Source organism: Protopterus annectens, chromosome 3.part0 (assembly GCF_019279795.1).
Source record: "Protopterus annectens isolate FY-2018-M chromosome 3.part0, PAN1.0, whole genome shotgun sequence".
Taxonomy (NCBI): domain Eukaryota; kingdom Metazoa; phylum Chordata; order Ceratodontiformes; family Protopteridae; genus Protopterus; species Protopterus annectens.
Window position 1 is genome coordinate 667,624,878 of NC_056731.1, and position 6,940 is coordinate 667,631,817.

Sequence of the window (6,940 nt, forward strand, 5' to 3'; positions counted from 1 at the left end):
CTAAAAACAGAGGTGGCTAACTTCACGGCACCCATGCCAATAGAAAAAAGCTGCATGACTGCCGAATCATATACCAATGCACTGTACGAACATGTACACAAATGCATGGAACTATCCATACCCAACAGAACCAAGACGCTCTCCTTCAAAACAAGGAAGCCAATCTGGTGGTACCCTACCATTAATAAACTCTACAACAGAAGGAAGAAACAGGTGCAGAAAAAAATGAAGTCCCAAGACTGGAAAAACTCCCTTATCAGCCTCAACAAAAAGTTGAGATCCCTCATCAAATCCTCTAAAGCCAGCTATGAAGGCAGAATTGCGACAGACACAATCACAAAGCCTTCTATAGCTATATCAAGAAACTCCAGGACAATACCCAGGTTTGCTCTGAGATACTGCACAACGGTACCGCCTATACTCAGCCAACAAATACTGCAAACATACTGGCAGACAGATTCAGTGCCAACTTTACCCCTCCCCCCCCCTCCCCAAAGGACCAATCACAATACCGGAAGAATGACTGGCACCCAGCATTACTGCAGCACAGGTTAAAGCTGCATTGTCCAAGGCCAAGAATACAGCTTCCATGGGACCCAATAATCTACATGAACAACAAAATGAACTGGCACCACATTTGTGTGCCCTGTTCAGTCAGCCTCACCTCAGGCTTTGCCCGTACCGAATGCCGCACTGTTACATTCATCCCTCTCCATAAAGGGGGAGCGACTACAGACTTTGGGAATTATCGCACCATTAGCCTGACGAGTCTGATATGTAAAGCTATGGAGTGCATCATCATGGACCTGATTAACAAAGACATAGGAAATCTCCAAACTCTAGACATCACACAATTTGGCTTTGTAAAAGGGAGATCAGGCCTGCTCAACCTGGTTGACTTCTTTGAGTCAGTTACCAGGCCTGTGGATGAAGGTAAGGCAGTGTATACAGCCTACCACGGTCTGGCCAAGGCCTTTGATTTCATTACCCACTCGGGAATTATTGATAAACTCACCAAATTGGCATCATCCCTTGTATCACTAGGTGGGTTACAAATTGGCTCACAGACAGAATACACAGTGAGAAAGTAGAGGACTTCAAGTCAGACTGCAGACCAGTCATGAGTGCAGTCCCACAGGTATTAGTCCTGGGTCCTCTCCTGTTCAGCATCTAATTCTCAAAAGTCCAGGCCAACACAAAGGGACTCTGGCTGACCAAGTTTGCAGACGACTGCAAGCTGGGAGCCATTATTAACTCCCCAAGTGATGCAGACATCCTACATAAAGGCCTCACTGAGTTCAGTGGCTGGTGTTGAAACCATGGCCTTAAGCTTAATGCTAAAAAATGCATAGTCATCACCTTTGCTAAAAAACTCAGTTCCCACTGATTACCACATCGATGGGAGCCCACTGAACACTAAAGGTGTTATAAGAAATCTGGAGATGCAGGTTGACAACAACCTTTCCTTCGACCACCACATCGCCACTGTGGTCAGAAAGTCCTTCTATGTGGCATATCTCATTACTAAGGGTTTTGCATCCAGGAAGAAAGACGGCATCGTCTCTCTCTACTCTTCCTTCATTAGACCAATCATGGAGTATAATGCCCCATTTGGCACGTACTTCACTTAGACACCTGCAGCAGCTGGAGAGGCCACAGAATCATAGGCATTAAACACATGTCCTACATGGACAAACTCAAAAGACTCCGGCTATTCTCTGTCTCATAACACCTACTTAGAGGCGATCTCTGCTTAACTTTCAAAGCCATGTCTGACCCATCTCTGTCAGAAATGCTACACCTAAAGAAATCCAAATCCCTCTGCACCATATGCTCCAGAGACGTCAACCTCATTACCACAATCAACAGAACCTGTTGGAGGGACAGGTTCCTCACTCAGAGACTGCCCATGCTCTGGAACAGACTTCCCATACATGTCAAGCAGAGCACCTCGCTGTCCATGTTCAACAGAAATCTTGATGAGTGGATGGGTAACAGAAATTTCACCCCAGGGATCACTCCAATGGCTCTACTTCATAAAGGCACTGGGAACTAAAGTCGGGCGGCACAACACACACACACACACACACACGTACACGTACGCACACACACACACGTACGCACACACACACACACACGTACGCACACACGTACGCACACACACACGTATGCACACACACACGTACGCACACACACACACACGTACACAGATTTACTTCAAAAGAACAAAAAACACCTACCTGAATCTCTAAACACCAAGACAACTTCGCCGAAATCACAGTTTAATGAACACTTGGAACACAGACAACGAACCCCCCCCCCCGCCAAATAAATATACCAACTCTAAGGTCACACTACAGTGGGGAAAGGGGCAAAGTTCACCATGGTGGCCAAGTGGTTCCTATCCAAGTGTTTGTTAAACTGTGGTTTCGAGGAAGCTGTTTTGGTGTTGAGAGATTAGACTAAGTGGATTTTCATTTTTCTCCCATAGACCTGTGTGTGTGTATATATATATATATATATATATATATATATATATATATATATATACACACACACACACACACACACACACACACACACACACACACACACACACACACACACACTCATCAAATATAAAGTAATGTGACTTTTTTTTTCTTTTGTTTTTTTTTTCCGTATAACTGACTTTTCCATTCCAGAATTCATTAATGTAGGCAACTAACAGTGCACATGCATCTTTGGGGCTGCTCTAGACCCATTTTATGAAAATCAACATTCAGCCTTCTTCAATAATATTGACCCAACTTACAAAAAAAAGATAAACAATCGTGGCAACCGTGCTAATAGCTACAATCCTTTATTCCATTTAGCACTTTTCGTTCAATTACAGTCCTTGAACTTCTTCAGATAAAATACTTGTGACTTAATGGCATTTAAATAATAAACCAAAAAAGTCAGCTGATATTATACATTACTCATTTAAAAATATATACACCAATTCAATTAAAATTTTTTATCTAAATGATATTAAATATTTAAACACTCTTAAAACCTACATCTTAGTAATAATATATACACCAAAATTTAAAAATGTAATTACTTGTAAATACTTAAAGACTAACTATATACTTTCAGCAGCAACTTATTTTGTCACAAACACAAATCTATAATACATCATTACCTTAATTCAAAACAATTTTTGTATACTGTGGAGTTTATAAGGTATTTACACCTCAAATTTGTAGATATACTTCCTCCTTAATTAGTTAAACCATGCGTATTTCTATCTACATAGACTTTTGATTTTTAATATAGGCATAATTGAACACATATCATTTAATCCTAATACTGACAGCAGATTCAAAAATGGACCTAGGTCTTACACTCTAACTCACCTAAAACCGCTATACTTACAGAAATTTTCAGTACCTAAAAAGTCTTTCCAGGGATGTTCCTTGAAGATTTACTATGTGAATACAGGAAAGGCTCAACGAGAATTCTGAAAAAATAATTAAGCAAGCCTATCTGCATCCTACAGACACATCTGGACAACAGAACTGGGTGGACTGCATTATGATTCAGTCTTGCCTACAGCCGATATTTTCATTTGTATTCGCAAGTCATACCTCATCCAGTTTTATTACTGGGTTGCAGTTTAACATGATAGTGAAGTCCTAGTCAACTTAAGTTTGCCAGGGCATAAGCAAGACCTCCGATTCTGTCCCACACAAGAGGCTGGCAGGAAAATATATGCAAACAAGGTAAATTCTTCAAATCATAGGAATAAACACACATTTCTTGAGTGATTTGAGATTACAAGGTAGTTTGATATAAATTGTATTTGGCCTATTTTTTTTATCAGAGATTAGTTTACCATTAAAAGTCTGAAAAACTCAAGTACTGTAAAGATAACAGGAACTACTGGGTAGGCCCAAGAAAGAATGCTGTATTTTCAATGGATAGCTTGGTTCAGGGTCTGGATACTAAGATGGCACCAGTACTTAAATGTATGAAGAGAGTACTGCAGAGAGTACTGCAATTCAGTCTGTAATGGTACTTGTCAAACTACTAGTTTATCAAGTGAGACATCAAACATTTGCTGTAAAATCAAACTACTTTCAAAAACACACATGATGGATTGTGCTCCAGGTACCATGTTCCAAACTGAGAGACCAAAAGGCTTCAAATGATGTTTTGCTTCTCGGATATATTTAGAGTAATCTCCATCAAAGACCAAATTTCTCTTGCATATTCATCAAAATGATGAACTTAGGAAATGAATGTAGCTTGTAATCAACATTAAAAATAAATAAATAAATGGAATATCCAATTATTGTATCACATACTAAATACAAACATTTACAAAGTCTACTTACTGTACTAGATGACATTTTTTTCAGATATGTAAGTAAAGCTAGAAATAAACGGAGGTTCCTTGATAACAAATTTTCAAAAGGAAAGCACATCATTACATAGTCATGCTTATACACATTAATAAATGGGTAAATTGAAATTCTAGTGCACAACCTGCTGTCTCCTTGCACCCCTGTTAGCTAATCCTGCGCAAATAAATCTCCACTGCCGAAATTATTAATTCGACCGTTTCAACTCCCGGCCATCCTCCCTTTCCGTACTATTTGGGTTTAAGTCTGAAAATCAAGGTGTCCCACCTTTGAAAACACTGTAGCTGTCTCTTAAATGCTGACGTCACGACTACTACACTTCTGTAGAAGTTACGGGTAGTTTCTTCTAACATTGTCTTTAGCAGTAGCCATTGAACCTCCCACAAGGTGATGTCAGAGCCTTCTTGTCCAGCCCACTCCACTGACCTAATAAATCCCCGTATCTCCAGTGTGGAACTGCTTTTCTTGGAAGTGTAAACTGCCGAGGACATTCGAGTGAAGGACTTCAGGATTCCCTGTATATTCCACTCTGTTTACTTGTAGCTAAGGTGAGTTTTTTTTTTTTTTTTACTCCATGCAGTATTTAATTTCTATCTTAGTAGTGTCGATGCGTTCGGGCTGTTGAGTTTTTCAATTTATAAGCATTAGGAATGTTTTATTTCTTTTTTGGGGGTCGCCGCGTGTTTCAGTTGCTGAATGCAGAACTGTTGGATGGCTGCTGGTTATGTGTATGTGCATCTTAATTTGTAAGTGTGAGTGCTTTATTTAGTTGCTGTATCCTGAAGTCCAATTGTGTGTGTGAATGCATCGACTGAGTGTGTATGACTGGTGCCGTAGTCTGCCGTATGACTGTGTATTTATCATTTTCTCTGTTACTGGTGATCTTCCTCCCGTTTCAGTACACAGAGTCCAAATGCAAGTGTTTGTGTCTCTGTCTGTATGTGATTTTGCACTCGTAGCAAAGTCCGATGCTACCCGTTCGTTCGATGTGCATGACTGAATGCCCAGGGCCGAGTGAATGTGTTTTTTTTTTTTTCTTCAACCTTAGAAATCGCTGGCGTTTTTTTTCTTTCTTTTTTGTATGCAAGCTGCTTTGTGTGTGCGTGCATGCAAGCGAGGAGTCTGGGTGTGTGCGTGTGCATGCATGCAAGCAAGGAGTCTGTGTGTGTGTGTGTGTGTGTGTGTGTGTGTGTGTGTGTGTGTGTGTGCAAGCAAGGAGTCTGGGTGTGTGTGTGTGCATGCAAGCAAGGAGTCTGGGTGTGTGCGTCTGCATGCATGCAAGCAAGGAGTGTGTGTGTGTGTGTGTGTGTGTGTGTGTGTGTGTGTGTGTGTGTGTGTGTGCAAGCAAGGAGTCTGGGTGTGTGTGTGTGTGCATGCAAGCAAGGAGTCTGGGTGTGTGTGCATGCAAGCAAGGAGTGTGTGTGTGTGTGTGTGTGTGTGTGTGTGTGTGTGTGTGTGTGTGTGTGTGTATGTGTGTGTGAGCAAGCAAGGAGTCTGTGTGTGTGTGTGTGTGTGTGTGTGTGTGTGTGTGTGTGTGTGTGTGCATGCAAGCAAGGAGTCTGGGTGTGTGTGTGTGTGTGTGTGCATGCAAGCAAGGAGTCTGGGTGTGTGTGCATGCAAGCAAGGAGTCTGGGTGTGTGTGTGCATGCAAGCAAGGAGTCTGGGTGTGTGTGCATGCAAGCAAGGAGTCTGGGTGTGTGTGCATGCAAGCAAGGAGTCTGGTGTGTGTGCGTGCATGCAAGCAAGGAGTCTGGGTGTGTGTGTGCATGCAAGCAAGGAGTCTGGGTGTGTGTGCGTGCATGCAAGCAAGGAGTCTGGGTGTGTGCATGCAAGCAAGGAGTGTGTGTGTGTGTGTGCGTGCAAGCATGGAGTCTAGGTGTGAGTGCGTGCAAGCATGGAGTCTGGGTGTGTGTGCGTGCAAGCACGGGGTCTGGGTGTGTGTGTGTGCATGCAAGCAAGGAGTCTGGGTGTGTGTGCGTGTGCATGCAAGCAAGGAGTCTGGGTGTGTGTGTGTGCATGCAAGCAAGGAGTCTGGGTGTGTGTGCATGCAAGCAAGGAGTCTGGGTGTGTGTGTGTGTGCATGCAAGCAAGGAGTCTGGGTGTGTGTGTGTGCATGCAAGCAAGGAGTCTGGGTGTGTGTGCGTGCATGCAAGCAAGGAGTCTGGGTGTGTGTGTGTGTGTGCATGCAAGCAAGGAGTCTGGGTGTGTGTGTGTGCATGCAAGCAAGGAGTCTGGGTGTGTGTGTGTGCATGCAAGCAAGGAGTCTGTGTGTGTGTGTGTGTGTGTGTGTGTGTGTGTGTGTGTGTGTGTGTGTGTGTGTGTGTGTGTGTGTGTGTGTGTGTGCATGCAAGCAAGGAGTCTGGGTGTGTGTGTGTGTGTGCATGCAAGCAAGGAGTCTGGGTGTGTGTGTGTGTGTGCATGCAAGCAAGGAGTCTGTGTGTGTGTGTGTGTGTGTGTGTGCATGCAAGCAAGGAGTCTGGGTGTGTGTGTGTGTGCATGCAAGCAAGGAGTCTGGGTGTGTGTGTGCATGCAAGCAAGGAGTCTGGGTGTGT

At 43.1% G+C, this 6,940-nt stretch overlaps 1 protein-coding gene across 1 annotated transcript in view; it reads right to left on the minus strand.

Annotated features, from left to right (window-relative positions):
- The window catches only part of PTPN3 (protein tyrosine phosphatase non-receptor type 3), a 2,272,168-nt gene extending 2,267,379 nt beyond the window's left edge, over positions 1 to 4,789 (minus strand). The window contains exon 1 of the mRNA XM_044065075.1: positions 4,513 to 4,789. The gene's annotated coding sequence lies outside the window, so the exon portion shown is untranslated. The remainder of the gene's footprint in view (positions 1 to 4,512) is intronic.
- Between the last annotated feature and the right edge of the window lie 2,151 nt (positions 4,790 to 6,940).